This window comes from Panthera tigris, chromosome C1 (genome assembly GCF_018350195.1).
Source record: "Panthera tigris isolate Pti1 chromosome C1, P.tigris_Pti1_mat1.1, whole genome shotgun sequence".
Taxonomy (NCBI): Eukaryota; Metazoa; Chordata; class Mammalia; order Carnivora; family Felidae; genus Panthera; species Panthera tigris.
In genome coordinates this window covers 81,580,076-81,599,258 of record NC_056667.1, presented here as the reverse complement: position 1 = coordinate 81,599,258, position 19,183 = coordinate 81,580,076, and positions in this window count along the sequence as shown.

Sequence of the window (19,183 nt, the reverse complement as noted above, 5' to 3'; positions counted from 1 at the left end):
AAATTCTTCTTTTTGCTGTTCAGATTGGGTGATTCCCATTATCTTGTTTTCCAGATCGTTGATCCAAGGTTCTGCATTTCCTAACATACTATAGATCCTTTCTAGTGTATTTTTAATTTTGGTTATTGTATTCTTCAACTCTGATAGTTTTTTTTTCCTCTTTGTTGAAGTTCATCCACTTTTCTCTCCAGTCTGGTGAGCATCTATATGACCATTACTTTGAACTATTTATCAGGTAGATTGCTTATCTTAGTTTTGTCTGGTTCTTTTTTTTTTCCTGAGTTCTTATTCTTTCATGTGCATATCTTATTCTTTCATAGAGCATAGTTCTCTATCTACCCATTTTGCTTGACTTTGTGTTTGTTTCTATGAATTATGTGGAACAGCTATGTCTCCTAAGCTTGAAGGAATGATCCTGTGTATGGTTGTCCCTTGAGTAGACTGTATGTGCCTGGTGACTTTGGGGAGATGTGGCTGACATGGGTTGGGTGTCCTAGGGCACTCTGTGCTGGAGTTTTCCTGGTGGAATGGCTGCAGCTGAAGCAGGCATGGGTTGTGGCACTCTCTATGCAGGGGACACACTGGCAGGACAGCTGAAGCTGAATTGGGTACAAGATAAGGGAGGGATCCTGTGGCTCTTCATACAGAGGGGGTCCTAGAAGGACAACTGAAGGTTAAGGGGACATGGGCTGGGGTGCTCCTAAGGCTTTCTGTGAAGAAAGCAACCTGGCAGGACAGCTGAAGCTGAATTGGGTACAAGACAGGGCTCCCTGAGGCCACAGAGCCCCTATTTAAATATTCACAATTTCTATCTATAGGAAGATTAAAATCTTCAGCATGAAAGCAGAAACTTACCAACTTTCCTAGACTTATCTCTCACCACTCCCCACCTCTCATACTGTTTCATCAATACTGCACTATTCACATGCGTGGAAAATAGAATGTCTTTGCATTACTCTGTGCCTCTGCACAAATCTTTCATCATACCTAGGATTCCTTCTTTATTCATTTCTCCTGGCAAATACTTACTTACCCTTTAATTCTCTAGTCAAATGTCACATCCCTTGTGACATTAACTTATATTTCCCATGTGTTCTCACAGCACAATTATATATACATCTCTATTATAACCATGGCAATATGGTTGTTTCTTCTTCATTAGAGTGTGGGTCATTTTTGTAATTTTTGCTTCAATAGAACAAATCTGGCATGTGCAGTGATAGAGATAAACAGTTGGTTAGGAGAGACAAAATACAAGTATGGGCTGAGAAATCAGGTAAGGATTTCAGTAGTACAATTCAGTTTTAAGAATAAATACAAGTCAGGGAGTCTGGCTGGCTCAGTCAGTAGAGCATGTGACTCAATTTCAGGGTCATCAGTCTGAGCCCCACATTGGGCATAGAGATTACTTTAAAAAATAAACACAAGTCCAGGCTAGGAACAAAGAAAGTTAGAATATCATGACAAGACAAACGTGTACCAAAAGTGAAGTTATGTTAAATGATCTCTCAGTATTTGCTGGAGGCAAAGTTGGAAATATGCAGAAAAAGAGAATTGACCTTGATCCATAAAATGATTAAAAGATGTTGCAAAGGACTCAGATAAGTTGAGCTATTATTTAAAGGTGTATGATTTTGTTCAACTATACTTGGTGATTTGAGCAAACAATTTAGATTTTGATATGGATATGAACTGGGATTTGGGCAGGTATGGCATAAGTAGACAAGTATAAGGAAAATGAAGATTTTAGTGAGAGCAGTTCAAATGACAGTTCTTGGTTTCAGATGAGGTAGAACTGGGAAGAATCAAGGCACACAGGCTGTTTTCAAAAATCACATATACAGGGACTAAGAAATTAAAAGTTGCAATTTATGGATCTAATAGATATTTATTAAGCATTTACTAAGTGCCAAATACTATTTCAGGTACTGAAGATACAGCAGATTTTTTTTAATTTATTTATTTTATTTATTTTTTTTCCAATATATGAAATTTATTGTCAAGTTGGTTTCCATACAACACCCAGTGCTCATCCCAAAAGGTGCCCTCCTCAATACCCATCACCCACCCTCCCCTCCCTCCCACCCCCCATCAACCCTCAGTTTGTTCTCAGTTTTTAACAGTCTCTTATGCTTTGGCTCTCTCCCACTCTAACCTCTTTTCTTTTTTTTTTTTTTCCTTCCCCTCCCCCATGGGTTTCTGTTAAGTTTCTCAGGATCCACATAAGAGTGAAACCATATGGTATCTGTCTTTCTCTGTATGGCTTATTTCACTTAGCATCACACTCTCCAGTTCCATCCACGTTGCTACAAAAGGCCATATTTCGTTCTTTCTCATTGCCATGTAGTATTCCATTGTGTATATAAACCACAATTTCTTTATCCATTCATCAGTTGATGGACATTTAGGCTCTTTCCATAATTTGGCTATTGTTGAGAGTGCTGCTATAAACATTGGGGTACAAGTATCCCTATGCATCAGTACTCCTGTATCCCTTGGGTAAATTCCTAGCAGTGCTATTGCTGGGTCATAGGGTAGGTCTATTTTTAATTTTTTGAGGAACCTCCACACTGTTTTCCAGAGTGGCTGCACCAGTTTGCATTCCCACCAACAGTGCAAGAGGGTTCCCATTTCTCCACATCTTCTCCAGCATCTATAGTCTCCTGATTTGTTCATTTTGGCCACTCTGACTGGTGTGAGGTGATATCTGAGTGTGGTTTTGATTTGTATTTCCCTGATAAGGAGCGACGTTGAACATCTTTTCATGTGCCTGTTGGCCATCCGGATGTCTTCTTTAGAGAAGTGTCTATTCATGTTTTCTGCCCATTTCTTCACTGGGTTATTTGTTTTTCGGGTGTGGAGTTTGATGAGCTCTTTATAGATTTTGGATACTAGCCCTTTGTCCGATATGTCATTTGCAAATATCTTTTCCCATTCCGTTGGTTGCCTTTTAGTTTTGTTGGTTGTTTCCTTTGCTGTGCAGAAGCTTTTTATCTTCATAAGGTCCCAGTAATTCACTTTTGCTTTTAATTCCCTTGCCTTTGGGGATGTGTCGAGTAAGAGATTGCTACGGCTGAGGTCAGAGAGGTCTTTTCCTGCTTTCTCCTCTAGGGTTTTGATGGTTTCCTGTCTCACATTCAGGTCCTTTATCCATTTTGAGTTTATTTTTGTGAATGGTGTGAGAAAATGGTCTAGTTTCAACCTTCTGCATGTTGCTGTCCAGTTCTCCCAGCACCATTTGTTAAAGAGACTGTCTTTTTTCCATTGGATGTTCTTTCCTGCTTTGTCAAAGATTAGTTGGCCATACGTTTGTGGGTCTAGTTCTGGGGTTTCTATTCTATTCCATTGGTCTATGTGTCTGTTTCTGTGCTAATACCATGCTGTCTTGATGATGACAGCTTTGTAGTAGAGGCTAAAGTCTGGGATTGTGATGCCTCCTGCTTTGGTCTTCTTCTTCAAAATTACTTTGGCTATTCGGGGCCTTTTGTGGTTCCATATGAATTTTAGGATTGCTTGTTCTAGTTTCGAGAATGTTGGGGCAATTTTGATTGGGATTGCATTGAATGTGTAGATAGCTTTGGGTAGTATTGACATTTTGACAATATTTATTCTTCCAATCCATGAGCAGGGAATGTCTTTCCATTTCTTTATATCTTCTTCAATTTCCTTCATAAGCTTTCTATAGTTTTCAGCATACAGATCTTTTACATCTTTGGTTAGATTTATTCCTAGGTATTTTATGCTTCTTGGTGCAATTGTGAATGGGATCAGTTTCTTTATTTGTCTTTCTGTTGCTTCATTGTTAGTGTATAAGAATGCAACTGATTTCTGTACATTGATTTTGTATCCTGCAACTTTGCTGAATTCATGTATCAGTTCTAGCAGACTTTTGGTGGAGTCTATCGGATTTTCCATGTATAATATCATGTCATCTGCAAAAAGCGAAAGCTTGACTTCCTCTTTGCCAATTTTGATGCCTTTGATTTCCTTTTGTTGTCTGATTGCTGATGCTAGAACTTCCAGCACTATGTTAAACAACAGCGGTGAGAGTGGGCATCCCTGTCGTGTTCCTGATCTCAGGGAAAAAGCTCTGTTTTTCTCCATTGAGGATGATGTTAGCTGTGGGCTTTTCATAAATGACTTTTATGATCTTTAAGTATGTTCCTTCTATCCCGACTTTCTCAAGGGTTTTTATTAAGAAAGGGTGCTGGATTTTGTCAAAGGCCTTTTCTGCATCGATTGACAGGATCATATGGTTCTTCTCTTTTTTTTTAATGTGATGTATCACATTGATTGATTTGCAAATGTTGAACCAGCCCTGCATCCCAGGAATGAATCCCACTTGATCATGGTGAATAATTCTTTTTATATGCTGTTGAATTCGATTTGCTAGTATATTATTGAGAATTTTTGCATCCATATTCATCAGGGATATTGGCCTGTAGTTCTCTTTTTTTACTGGGTCTCTGTCTGGTTTAGGAACCAAAGTAATCCTGGCTTCATAGAATGAGTCTGGAAGTTTTCCTTCCCTTTCTATTTCTTGGAATAGCTTGAGAGGGATAGGTATTATCTCTGCTTTAAATGTCTGGTAGAACTCCCCTGGGAAGCCATCTGGTCCTGGACTCTTATTTGTTGGGAGATTTTTGATAACCGATTCAATTTCTTCACTGGTTATGGGTCTTTTCAAGCTTTCTATTTCCTCCTGATTGAGTTTTGGAAGAGTGTGGGTGTTTAGGAATTTGTCCATTTCTTCCAGGTTGTCCAATTTGTTGGCATATAATTTTTCATAGTATTCCCTGATAATTGTTTGTATCTCTGAGGGATTGGTTGTAATAATTCCATTTTCATTCATGATTTTATCTATTTGGGTCATCTCCCTTTTCTTTTTGAGAAGCCTGGCTAGAGGTTTGTCAATTTTGTTTATTTTTTCAAAAAACCAACTCTTGGTTTCGTTGATCTGCTCTACAGTTTTTTTAGATTCTATATTGTTTATTTCTGCTCTGATCTTTATTATTTCTCTTCTTCTGCTGGGTTTAAGCTGCCTTTGCTGTTCTGCTTCTATTTCCTTTAGGTGTGCTGTTAGATTTTGTATTTGGGATTTTTCTTGTTTCTTGAGATAGGCCTGGATTGCAATGTATTTTCCTCTCAGGACTGCCTTTGCTGCGTCCCAAAGCATTTGGATTGTATTTTCATTTTCGTTTGTTTCCATATATTTTTTAATTTCTTCTCTAATTGCCTGGTTGACCCACTCATTCGTTAGTAGGGTGTTCTTTAACCTCCACGCTTTTGGAGGTTTTCCAGACTTTTTCCTGTGGTTGATTTCAAGCTTCATATCATTGTGGTCTGAAAGTATGCATGGTATAATTTCAATTCTTGTAAACTTATGAAGGGCTGTTTTGTGACCCAGTATATGATCTATCTTGGAGAATGTTCCATGTGCACTCGAGAAGAAAGTATATTCTGTTGCTTTGGGATGCAGAGTTCTAAATATATCTGTCAAGTCCATCTGATCCAATGTATCATTCAGGGCCCTTGTTTCTTTATTGACCGTGTGTCTAGATGATCTATCCATTTCTGTAAGTGGAGTGTTAAAGTCCCCTGCAATTACCACATTCTTATCAATAAGGTTGCTTATGTTTATGAGTAATTGTTTTATACATTTGGGGGCTCCGATATTCGGTGCATAGACATTTATAATTGTTAGCTCTTCCTGATGGATAGACCCTGTAATTATTATATAATGCCGTTGTTCATCTCTTGTTACAGCTTTAATTTAAAGTCTAGTTTGTCTGATATAAGTATGACTACTCCAGCTTTCTTTTGGCTTCCAGTAGCATGATATATAGTTCTCCATCCCCTCACTCTCAATCTAAAGGTGTCCTCAGATCTAAAATGAGTCTCTTGTAGACAGCAAATAGATGGGTCTTGTTTTTTTATCCATTCTGATACCCTATGTCTTTTGGTTGGCGCATTTAATCCATTTACATTCAGTGTTATTATAGAAAGATATGGGTTTAGAGTCATTGTGATGTCTGTATGTTTTATGCTTGTAGTGATGTCTCTGGTACTTTGTCTCACAGGATCCCCCTTAGGATCTCTGGTAGGGCTGGTTTAGTGGTGACAAATTCCTTCAGTTTTTGTTTGGGAAGACCTTTATCTCTCCTTCTATTCTAAATGACAGACTTGCTGGATAAAGGATTCTCGGCTGCATATTTTTTCTGTTTAGCACACTGAAGATATCGTGCCAGTCCTTTCTGGCCTGCCAAGTTTCAAAAGAGAGATCAGTCACGAGTCTTATAGGTCTCCCTTTATATGTGAGGGCACGTTTATGCCTTGCTGCTTTCAGAATTTTCTCTTTATCCTTGTATTTTGCCAGTTTCACTATGATATGTCGTGCAGAAGATCGATTCAAGTTACGTCTGAAGGGAGTTCTCTGTGCCTCTTGGATTTCAATGCCTTTTTCCTTCCCCAGTTCAGGGAAGTTCTCTGCTATAATTTCTTCAAGTACCCCTTCAGCACCTTTCCCTCTCTCTTCCTCCTCTGGGATACCAATTATGCGTATATTATTTCTTTTTAGTGTATCACTTAGTTCTCTAATTTTCCCCTCATACTCCTGGATTTTTTTTATCTCTTTTTCTCAGCTTCCTCTTTTTCCATATCTTTATCTTCTAGTTCACCTATTCTCTCCTCTGCCTCTTCAAGCTGAAACGTCGTGGTTTCCATTTTGTTTTGCATTTCGTTTAAAGCACTTTTCAGCTCCTCGTGACTGTTCCTTAGTCCCTTGATCTCTGTAGCAAGAGATTCTCTGCTGTCCTCTATACTGTTTTCAAGCCCAGCGGTTAATTTTATGACTATTATTCTAAATTCACTTTCTGTTATATTATTTAAATCCTTTTTGATCAGTTCATTAGCTGTTACTATTTCTTGGAGATTCTTCTGAGGGGAATTCTTCCGTTTGGTCATTTTGGATAGTCCCTGGCGTGGTGAGGACCTGCAGGGCACTTCCCCTGTGCTGTGGTGTATAACTGGAGTTGGTGGGCGGGGGCCGCAGTCAGTCCTGATGTCTGCCCCCAGCCCACCGCTGTGGCCACAGTCAGACTGGTGTGTGCCTTCTCTTCCCCTCTCCTAGGGGTGGGATTCACTGTGGGGTGGCGTGGCCCGTCTGGGCTACTTGGACACTGCCAGGCTTGGAGTGCTGGGGATCTGGCGTATTAGCTGGGGTGGGTAGGCAAGGTGCATGGGGGCAGGAGGGGCAGGCTTAGCTCGCTTCTCCTTAGGTGATCCACTTCAGGAGGGCCCTGTGGCAGCGGGAGGGAGTCAGATCCGCTGCCGGAGGTTTGGCTCCGCAGAAGCATAGCATTGGGTGTTTGAGTGGTGCAAGCAAGTTCCCTGGCAGGAACTGGTTCCCTTTGGGATTTTGGCTGGGGGATGGGCGAGGGAGATGGCGTTGGCGAGCGCCTTTGTTCCCCACCAAACTGAGCTCTGTCGTCCGGGGGCTCAGCAGCTCTCCCTCCCTTTGTCCTGCAGCCTTCCCGCTTTCTGAGCAGAGCTGTTAACGTATGACCTCCCAGACGCTAAGTCGCGCTTGCTGTCGGAACACACTCCGGCCCCTCCGCTTTTGCCAGCCAGACTCAGGGGCTCTGCTTGGCTGGCAGGCTGCCCCTCCGCCCCGGCTCCCTCCCGCCAGTCCATGGAGCTCGCACCGCCTCGCCGCCCTTCCTACCCTCTTCCGTGGGCCTCTTGTCTGCGCTTGGCTCCGGAGACTCCGTTCTGCTAATCCTCTGGCAGTTTTCTGGGTTATTTAGGCAAGTGTAGGTGGAATCTAAGTGATCAGCAGGACGCGCAGTGAGCCCAGCGTCCTCCTACATCGCCATCTTCCTATCTCTCTCGATACAGCAGATTTTTAAAAAGACAATAATCCCAAGATATTTGTTGAAGTTCAAATTTTCAGAGGTAAAGTAGTTTTGAAGATTTAAAGATCAGACACGTCATGGGAAGGGATGACTGAAATATTGTGGTCTGAGTCACTAGAGTTTAGGGGAGCAAGAAACTCTAAGGAAAATATATTCCATATGTTATAAACATGGATAGGAAATCAATCAGGACAAGTCAGCACTTGGGAGGTAAGAAAAAAAGCCAGGTGCCAAGTCTTCAATGAATGTGGAGTTAACAGGAGGCTGCTACAGTGTAGAGATGGAAACAGAAGGCACAGTGAGATGCAAAAGTTTCATTAGAGTAGTAATGTTTACTTTAAAGTAGAACATGGAGAGAAGTGGAGGTTGAGAGAAAAGAGCATGCCCTACCTTCTGGCCCTGTGGAATACATGTACAATGAGAAGAATCAGGTTTTAATTAAGGAAGTGGAAAAAGCATTATATGAACTCTCTAAGGCTTGTTGACCATGGATTGAGGAGTGAAGTGAGGGTTCGCACTGAAAAGAGCAAGCACAGAAAACTATGAGGATGAGCGTATTGCAAACGATAAATGACATGAGGACTTTCACTTTGGGCAGTGTTCAAAGGATGGCCCTAGCAGACTCAAGTGTTTCAAAAAGCATAGGTACAATAGGTTGAGTCCGGGTGCTAGACGGAGACTTCCTAAGTTAGATTTCTAGCTTTACCACTTGTATATAAACTCTATATGACTTTGGAAATTATATACATTATGTAGAGCTTACACAGAGCAGTTCTTAATTATTAGCTATTATTAGTGTTCTGAAGCCTGAGGAAGTTGTGGGAGGTTAGACGAAGACAGTCACAGGCCTGTTTTATAACTGGTATAGGCTGAGGCCCTAGAAAACAAAGGTCTGATCAATGTCAACAGACACTGAAATCAATCTAAGGTCCCTGGTGGAAATGGAGGCAAGGGTCTTGAGAAACTCACAGAAGACTTGAGGCCTCAGTACACTGATGTCAGTAAAAACAGAAATAGCCAGCTTCAAAACTTGGTAGCAAAGAATCCCATCACCTGGACTCTAACACACTCTCACTGAAAAGTGAGCCTAGTTTGGGGTTTATTTGCCCCATCACCTGCCTCTGAACTCTAGAGCCTGAGGTAGCACAGTGACAAGACAGGCTTAAAAGTATATGGGTTGAAACGACTCATATTTATGAAGGCATATGATAGTTATCATCAAGGTCTGTAGTCCGAGATGTTGGTGGATTAGCATTTAAAACAGGGGCTCAGGCTTTGCCATTTAGTAAGTGATTTTGGTAGTAACATCTGATCCTCACTTTCTCTAATGTGGAAATAATTTATTTACTTCACACTGCTACCATAGGAATCAAATGTACAAATGTATAAAAATCATTTCATATGTAAATGTTACTAGAAAATCTTTTTTGAATTCTGCCGATGATTTACTACAGGACCACAAATCTAGACCTATTGGACATTAGATTTGTGTTTTCTGTCACCACTGCTCCAACATTTCCTAAATGTGTACTATTTCCTAAAATCCCCCATTATCTGAAAAGGGGAAACAGATGTTCTCATGCTTGACCTGTGGGAAAAAGATGGAGGACAGCTGAAAGTTCAGGCTATCTAGTGCAAAAATTCAGTTAGACCCTATGATAAAAAGATTTACATCCAAAGGACATAAAAGATGTTAATGTAATTGTGTCAGGGATAAGAGTTATACAGATAAATAACCAAGATGGACAGATTCAATAAAGATCTTTTCTTCATCTTTCTTTGAAGAGCTATCATACAGATAATTTGCTTTTTAGTTATGGTTGTATAGACAAATTAAAGAAATTTGTCTTCTTTTGGTGCTGTGAATCTAGCAAAGTTAGATTAGGTCCATGGTTGGCTCTGACCATGTCTTTGTCACAGATTCTTAAAGAATACATAACATTTTCTCCCTTTCCCCAATGGAAGAAAGGGCAAGAAAAGGCTCACACTGATTTCAGATCTCCATGCAGTGAAGTGTTGATTGTTGTGTATAGATACAAAACTGGAAAAAGACACACCTAACCATATTTGTTTTCTTTCAGAAGTACTGTTACATGTTATATGACTGCTGCTTCTGTATCTTTATAAGCTGGATTTCCTGTCATTTGCTTGCTCAATGAATTTATAAGGAACCATGTACTTCAGCTCTCCAAACCCATCAGAAGACAAGATTCTAACTCTTGAAAAAACAAAAAATTCTTGTGCTAGCATATAGTACTTGTGTATATCATGTTCAGATTTAGAATTTAATAAAAAGTGAGATGGCAAATGAAAACAAAATTTGGATTAATTTTGCCAGTTATTATGCATTTGCTAGGCCACATGTTAGACCAAGATGGTCTAACTTCTCCTTAGGTGAACACTATTAAACTATTTACAACTAAATTACATCTGTTCAGTATGAAGTCATTTAAAATATATATCAAAAGTTTGACAGTCTTTTGGAGTTTCTAAACTGGAATTTGGCCTGGATATCAACTCTATACACCATCCCAATTAGGAATAAAATAAATAATACAACAAATAAATAAAATAAATAATAAAGAGAAAAAGATACTTGAGGTCTCGAGAGAGCATATAGTAGTAAGGAACCTCTCTACAGAGTTCCAGGTTAAGTATGGTAACTCAGTGATCAGAAAGAAAGCAAATGCTGGGGCACTTCGGTGGCTCAGTCGGTTAAGCCTCCAACTTTGGCTCAGGTCATCATCTTGCAGTTGTGTGTTCAAGTCCCGCATCAGGCTCTGTGCTGACAGCTCAGAGCCTGGGGCGTGCCTTAGATACTGCATTTTGCTCTCCCTCAAGGGTGAATAAATGTTAAAAAAAAATAAAAGCAAGCAAATGCTAACACAAGTATTTCTGGCAATTCTCTTTATCATGAAGCTCAGTATTCCCATAGACATCTTGTTTTCTTGATTTCAAATAATTTTCATTAAACTCAATTACATACAGCTTTTGTATACAAAATGATAAGCCAGAGTAGATAGCAAATTCAGAGGCACAGGTGGTAAAGAAAAGTATGTTGAATTTCCAATCATTAAACTGGCTTTGAGTATGGTTGTAAACTCAAGAATATAACGCAAGTATAATTTTACTTGAACTAGTTAAAAGATAAAGTATGGTTAACATACTTCTATTAGGAAATATTTAAATTTTCTGTGAGACTTCAATTCCTTTTTAATGATTAAAACACTTTTATTAAGGGGTATTTGTCTACACCAATTCTTTTGACTCAATAAAATTGGCATTTCAGATTTAAAACTTCTATATTACTTAAGAGTAGGGATTCTTAGAGTTCTTCAAACCAAATAGCAGTCTAAACAGCAAAGGAGAGTGAACTGATATTCCTGGATTATCGTGATGCACAACCTAAAATGGTCCTTAAAGCATGGTGGCTAAAATACCATGGTTGCTTTGAAATTTCATTTTAAATCTTACGTTGTAATTTATAAGCTTTATATTTTGCATTCTTCTAATGACAGAACATGATATGTCCATGTTTAATGGGAAAATATTTTTAATTACCATTTAAAAAGACAATCCAAAAACATGCAGCATCCCATGCCTTTGTCTAATCCTTATTATATAGAAAAGCATGGGCATAGGGTTTAAACTGTCAGGATAATGCATTAGAGTAAGCGTCTTTTTAATTTATGGTATTCAACAAAAAATACTTTTGGAAGCCTTAACTTTGTATTCTTTAATTCAGTATCGTTTTGTTTGAGATTCTTAGATGTAACGGTTTAAATAAACTCAGTTTTTGTGTGACTTTTTTAGAATCAGAAAAAAAAAAACCTTCATATTTAAAAGAAGTATTTTTTAATAAGCAGGGTAAATTTACCAGTTTTGTCACATCAACCCTGTCTCCTCTCTCAAATCCATTTTACCAATAATTGTGTTTAAAAATCACTGGTCTTAGATTCCAAATGCTTTATTTACCATGGCCCATAATCTGGCCTCTTACTATCATAACGTGTTTCTCTGCTTCTTCTGTCTCATAATCTACAAACTAGTCATGTTAAATTTATAATTTCTCTAGGGTGCCATAACCTTGATTCAGGTGTCTTTCTTTTAAACACACTATTTTGTCTTCAACCCTTCCCTTCCTCATTCCTCCCTCCAACCCAGCTCTTAAGTATAATTACCTCCAAGAATCCTTACCTGATAAAAGTTGAGTATGATATATATATGATAGCGCCCAGTAGTTTCTCCATAAAACTCATTAAACTATGTAAGTGCTTATTTACTTATCTCACACCAGATTGAAAGCCCCATGATAAGAAGGAACTGTGTTTTATGTGCTGTTTCACAGCATCTAAGATGGCACATGGTTAGCATGTAGTATTTGTTGAATGAAAAAAATAAATGAATTCTCAAGAGGCAAAAAGATGTTAGCAGATAAAGTAGAAAATCCTTCTAAAATTGACTTATATTTCTAGTTGGTAGAAATCATAGTTTTGGGGGCTAGTATTTCATTTGAAAGCACAATACTGGATGTTTCATACTGACAATCTTTAAAACTGGAATCTCTCTTTTCAGGTGCTCTCCTGTAGTTAAAGATAAATAAATTCAGTTATTTAAAAACACGCAAGTGGTAATAACCACAGAAACTTACATACATTGTGTTATTACTCACTGTAGTGTAAAGAGCATGGGCTTTGAGGTTAAAAAATATCTCCATTAGCTCAGAAAAATTTTTATAATCACACCACCTTAAAATTGGCCCTTTTGGTAATCTTTGTACAAGACATTCCCAAAGCTCTATTTCTACAGGAATTGGTATTTTATAAAGTGCTTGCATAAATTATCTTGGTTGAAACTAACACCCTGAAACAGAAAGAACATAGATGAGAAAATGGGCTCAGATAACTAACTGGCCTTGCTCAAGCTACCACGATCAGTAAATCGTGACGCCCAACATCAAGTCCTGTTTTCCAATGTCTATTGTCTAATATTTTGCCATATACTGTCTTGTCATAATGTGAATTAGACTAGAAGCTCCTTGAAAGTAGATAGTTCTACTATAACATAGCATAAACATTTCCAGAAACTTCCACATCATGCAAAATCACAAAATAAAAACTACAGGGCTATGGGAAAAAATGGGTTTGGAGAACAATACTCAAAAACTTCATCAGAAACTTTGCCAGAAAAATGGCAGCAGTTTTACATATGGTAAGTGATTAAAAAATATATATTGTTATAAATAGGACTTTATTTCGAAAAAGACTTTACATTGCTCTTGTTCAAGTGGCGATGGCAAGCAGTTTGGAGCTCGTGAGTTATTATTGTACAGTGTTGGTTACCTCAAATTGGACAAAAAGTTGACACCAGATATGGGTTAAGTGTGGTACCTAATACATGTGGAGAACTGAGGTATCCAATAGATAGATATCTGAGGAGTGTACATAAACACATTTTGTGTAAATTCCTACACAGATGGTTTAGCTGGGTGCAGCTTTTTGCTTTCATCAATGTTTCCCGTGATGAAATTGCACACATGTAAATGTGAAATTCACGTAATGCTTAAATTATTCCCTAACACTTATCAAATATGTTGGAAAATTGTTATAGAACTGACTGTATTGTGGTTCTATTTGTTTTTGAATTCCCTGTAATGCACATAGCAAGTGTCCAATAAATGTCTTTTGAATAAGAAGTCCAATGTAATATTTAGGGAAAAAACTTTCATAAATGGAATGCAAAGAATCTTTCCCAAGCAATGTAAAGAAAAACTATCAATAGGATGGAACTGTATTCCACATACATTCCCACAGTGAACATCTGAGGTAGATATTATCCCCACTTTACAAATGGGACAGTTAAGGCTTTTAAAGGTCTCACTGTTACTGGGTAGCAGAAGATAGCTTGAATACAGTTTAACTGAACATCAATGCCTACACCTTTTCCAGAATAATAAAATATAAATACCTCACATTATAAAATTCCAAACTTATGAGAGAACTACAGTAATGTTATTATCTCCCCTGGAGCTCTTTCACTTACATCTTTAAAAAATATAAGTAATTATGCCTTTGAACATACATGTTTTACTTTCTAGGTATCATGACTAAATGAACTGGAATCACCTTTTAGAATTTTACAAGTCTCCTTAAAAGAACTCTTTTAACAACAATTCTTTGACAAATTCCCCTCCACCAGAACTGAACATAGTGATAAACACACCAATGCTTCCTTCATGTTTCTGGAAGACTTCCTAGTGATTTGAATCATCTGGAATTGTTACGATCCCAAAAACTAAAAAAGCAAAATAAAAATAAGGCAAAAGGAGTTTAAGCTGAACCAGACAAAAATAGGAAAACATCTAAATATTACATACAATGCACTATCGTTTGTCAGTTCATTAATCAGAAAAAGGAGTAATGTTAATTGGTTGGTTATGGTTACAAAAATGAAAGTCACAGGAGCAAGAAGCTTAATCACAAAGAAGAGAGGAGGGATGAAAAATGAGAGAAATGAACAGTGTAAATGACAGCTAAAGCAGCAACGAGGTTTAGAGACAGCAATAGGGGTGGTAAGCAGGAAATATTTAGCAAGACAGGACACTGGAGAAAACAGCTAGCCAAAAGAACACTAAAAACTATACTAAGGGTAATAGTCCCCAAGGGCATGCTATGACAAAGCTAAATCTCTGTTTGTACCACAGCTCTAACTATGGAGAGTACCAGCAATATCACTCAATGAGTGTTAGGTATTTCAACTATGAAACTGCTATCCAATTGGGAGTCGGGAAATGGATTGAAGCAGCATTCACTGAGTCGAAAAGCTGTCTATTTACTGAAATGACCCAAGGGCATCATTTTATTTTACCATTATTTTAATTAGGGTCAACACTTAAAAGTGTTACTTTCTAATCATTTAAAATCAATTCACATGGAGTTTCTTTCCCTGTCCAGCTAAATTTTATGTTTAGTACTGAATTTAAAAAATTATATTGATTTCTACTATTAGCTTTTATTAGCTATTAACTTGTACATTATAGTTTTAATTAGCAGGCCTCTATGTCTTTTAATTGTTAGGACACACTGGAGGACTGGACTGGGAACCCAAGGACCTGTATTCTAAGTACAGGTAAGTCAATATAAATATGTTGCTAAACGATTCATTTGACCTCTCTATAAGTTTGTATTTAAAACAAGGTTAGAAACTATATACATTTGTATCTCTACATATAGATATATGTATACATGTGTACTATATATGTGTGCACAGTCCTTTTCAGTTTTACAATTATTCCTTAGTGTTACTAACAATATGTATCTTTCAGCAACTTAAAATACTAAAAATGTTCAACAATTTTCACATCAGAAAAAAAACCCACGTTTTAAGCTGATTTTTATGACTGAAAAAGCATATTCTAGAGTGCTTCTCAAACTTTAATGTCCAAATGGATCTCACCTGCCAATCTTGTCAAAATGTATTCAGCGGGTCAGGGACAGGGCCAGAGACAGTTTCTAATAAGCTCCCAGGTGATACTAATTGTTGCTGGTCTGGGGACTGCATTTTGAATGGCAAGGTTCTAGGATCTGAAGAAACTGTAATGCTGACTAGTGAGGCTAGCCCAGGTATTACAGACTAGCAACTATGACCAGGAATCAAACACTACAAGGAAAATATACCAGAGAGTCTCATGATGATATAGATATGGGATTTGTATTACTATGGAAGGTGAGAAGTTGTGGAGGAACAAGAAAGGCTAAGTTGGCAAATGAAGCTCAATGATGCGGGGCTAGCCTTCTGTTTGTTTGTGCATTTGAAATGTTTCACAATAAAGAGTTAAAATTCCTGGACTAAAAAATCTTATATAACAACACTAATGCCAATTAAGGGAATGAAAACAAAGATGCCAAGTACTCTTTCCATTGAAACAGGAGGGAGGCAGGAAGCTGCAAGAAGGGTAGCTATAATGGGAAGCTAGAAAGGATGCATTTGTGTTTAAGACTCTTACACCTAATTTCAGCCTTTAAGATACTAACAATAGTTGTTTACTTTTTACATCTTTACATTAAGAGAAAGTTGAAACTCTAACAGCTTACTCAACATTTATTGAAAAAGAAGTGATTTAAAAGCCTTCCTAAAACTGGTTAAATGTCATGAGATTTTATAAGGGGAGTATCTGAATCTTAAAAAATTATAGTTTATGTGTTGGACAACAAAATATCATCTCAACATCATGAATAATGGGAGTATTTGCAGTATTTAGATAGAAAAATAAATTTAGGCTATAGAATACACAACAAATTCCCTTTGAAAAGCAACCACTGAATAAGAAAACCACCACTAAATTCAAGGTAATGATTGAATTACCTTGTGTAATTGAATTATGTTTGGTAGGGACTAGATCAAGAAGAGGTAGTTCAATCTGTAATGTTTTATCTCAAATATTAAAATTATACATAAAGTATGGAAAATGTCAAAAGAATCAAGTGCTAAGTGCATAGGTGTTCAATACATTTTGTCTGTATTCTTCTGCAGATTTGAACACTTGTTTGACCTTAATGTGAATAATCTGACACCTCAACATTTATGCTTTTATTTGCAAAACCTAAAATGAAAAAAAAAAAAAAAACCTGAAAAGGTGTATATTTAGGAGAATAAAGAACCATAAAATTAAGATTTTTTTTTGATGGGGCACCTGGGTGGCTCAGTCAAACGGCCAACTTCAGCTCAGGTCACGATCTCGTGGTTCATGGGTTTGAGCCCTGCATCGGGCTCTGTGCTGACAGCTCAAGAGCCTGGAGCTTTTGGATTCTGTGTCTCCCTCTCTCTGCCCCTCCCCCACTTGCGCGTGCGTGCTCTCTCAAAAATAAACATTTAAGAAAAATTTTTTCTAATTAACTGATACACAGATTCCAATACTGTGGCTTAAAATTAAGATTTTCTAGAAACATTTAACTACAATAGAAACCAATGTATACTCAATTTCACTAAATACTCAGGATTCGTGAGATCAAGACCCTGGAGTTGGGCTTTGCACTGAAAGCACAGAGCCTGCTTGGGGTTTTCTCTTCCTCTCTGCCCATCCCGTTCTCTCCCTCCCTCAAAATAAATAAGCTTTAAAAAATCCAAACCAAAACACTCAATACTATACCCTCTTTTCCTGAATGAACAAACATGTTTTCAGACTTATGTTCTATTTAAAATATTAAATCAGTGAGGAAACTTTAAAGTCCTATGCTACTCATGAGAATATCCTTTCTTCCTTTCATAGCCTTTACGTGTTACAATTACCTCCACGTTTCACAGCAACGTTTAAAGTTGTACACATAAAAAAAAAAAATCTGTTTTAAGCGGAGCCTAAATTATAAATACATATTTTTTTTAATGTTCATTTATTTTTGCAAAAGAGAGAGAGAGAGAGGATGTGAATAGGGAATGAGGGAAGAGAATCCCAAACAGATTCCACGCTGTCAGTGCAGCACCCAATGCAGTGCTCGAACTCACAAACTGTGAGATCATGACCTGAGCTGAAATCGAGAGTTAGACGCTTAACCAACTGAGCCACCCAGGTACCCCTACATATCTATGTTCAATTACATAGATATTATTATAGTAATAATATTACTGGGATATTAAAATAGTTCAAACAAAATACAAGGCTAATAATAATAAATCCAGTCTCCTTTCATTTGGCTTTGGGATGCATTATATATTTCCATTCTCCATCCTTTTGTTTTACCAGGCTGACACTTATAAAATAATTTTAGATCATTAAAAATACTTCCCTGTGGCAAAAAAAGGCAGTAGGGTAAGATTTATTGTGGATAAAGCTTACTACTGGCAAATCTGGCAGTCCTAAAACTCTGGTGGTGTTACATTTTCTCCTATATAAGCAGTTTACCAATTACACAGTATTTTTGCTTTTGTTTGAGCTTCACAATAACCCTGGTGAGGTAGGCAGAGCGGAATTACAGTCTCCACTTTATAAAGGCTACTGAGGCTTAGAAAGTAACTTGTCCCTCTAGAAACTATATGGTGATCCAAATAGAACTACAGGAACAAATTCAGTTTATTATAATTTGATTAGACTAACCTTAAATCTTAAAATGCCTCAAAAAAGCATCAGTTAATATATTCCTAACATAACTAATAGAATGATTTGTTACCCTTCCTGCTTAAGTCAAGCTATTCTTAGTGACTTTCAAATGCTAAATTCCATTTCTATCGTTAAATATAACATTAGATATAAATACATATGAATCCATTCCTTTGAAACCCATTTCCAAATAAATATTAATGTCAAAACCAAGTTTTTCTAGCTCAGTTACAGAAAAAAATTCTCTTCCTAAATCTTCAAGGATGGGAAGAACCTTGGTTGCTAGTCATGCCTGATCAGAGGTATTGTGAACTCCCCCAGGTCGGCAACTGGAGCAACCCAGTTCCTACATGCATTTCAGGACTTCTCTTTCTTCTTCCAACTCAAACTTCTCTTCTCAAACCACAGAAAACTACTTGAAATGTGGCAAGTACTTACTATCAGCTGTTTCGACCACCACCCAATAGTTCTGAGAAAAAGTTCAAAGAAACTTTGTTCAATTACGATTCATTAATCATGGTGTTGGGTTTTTTATACACTTTAGGCACATCTGTTGCTCAGAGTGCTTCGGTAACACAATCCTATTTTAGGAAGAAAAAACATGAAGGAGATCACCTAGCTTCTAAATAACCTCATTGTTGCTGACTCAAATTAACAATTATTTTTATTTACTATATTCTTATTTCTTGGAGAGGAGTGAATTGTTGTATTAATATAGCACATTTAAAGTTACCTCCTACTCCAATTGTTGTTTATTCTCCTAAAGTAGGAGTTTTGCATTAATTCTCACTTTCTATGCAAAATGTATAACTCCAAAGTTACCCGACACCAACATACCTACTTTTTAAAAGTGGCCAAAAATATACTGGGTAATACAAATAGCACCCTAACTGGACTCCTTTAAAAAGTGAAAATTGTAACATCACAAATTACCCTGAAGTTTTTAAATAACCGGGCAAAAGCAGACTATATGTTACTGTTTTTCCCAACAACATCTAGTACCTTTTGTTAAAATCTCACAAGGTAATCTAAAATTAGTAGGAAATCTTTAGCAGACACAAAAGATGAGAGATGAAACTGCAGCGAGAGAGCATGGCAAATCCAAGAGGTCTAGTAGTGCATAAATCTACTGGAAAAAAAACAACAACAACAAAAGAGATAGAGAGAATTAACAAGA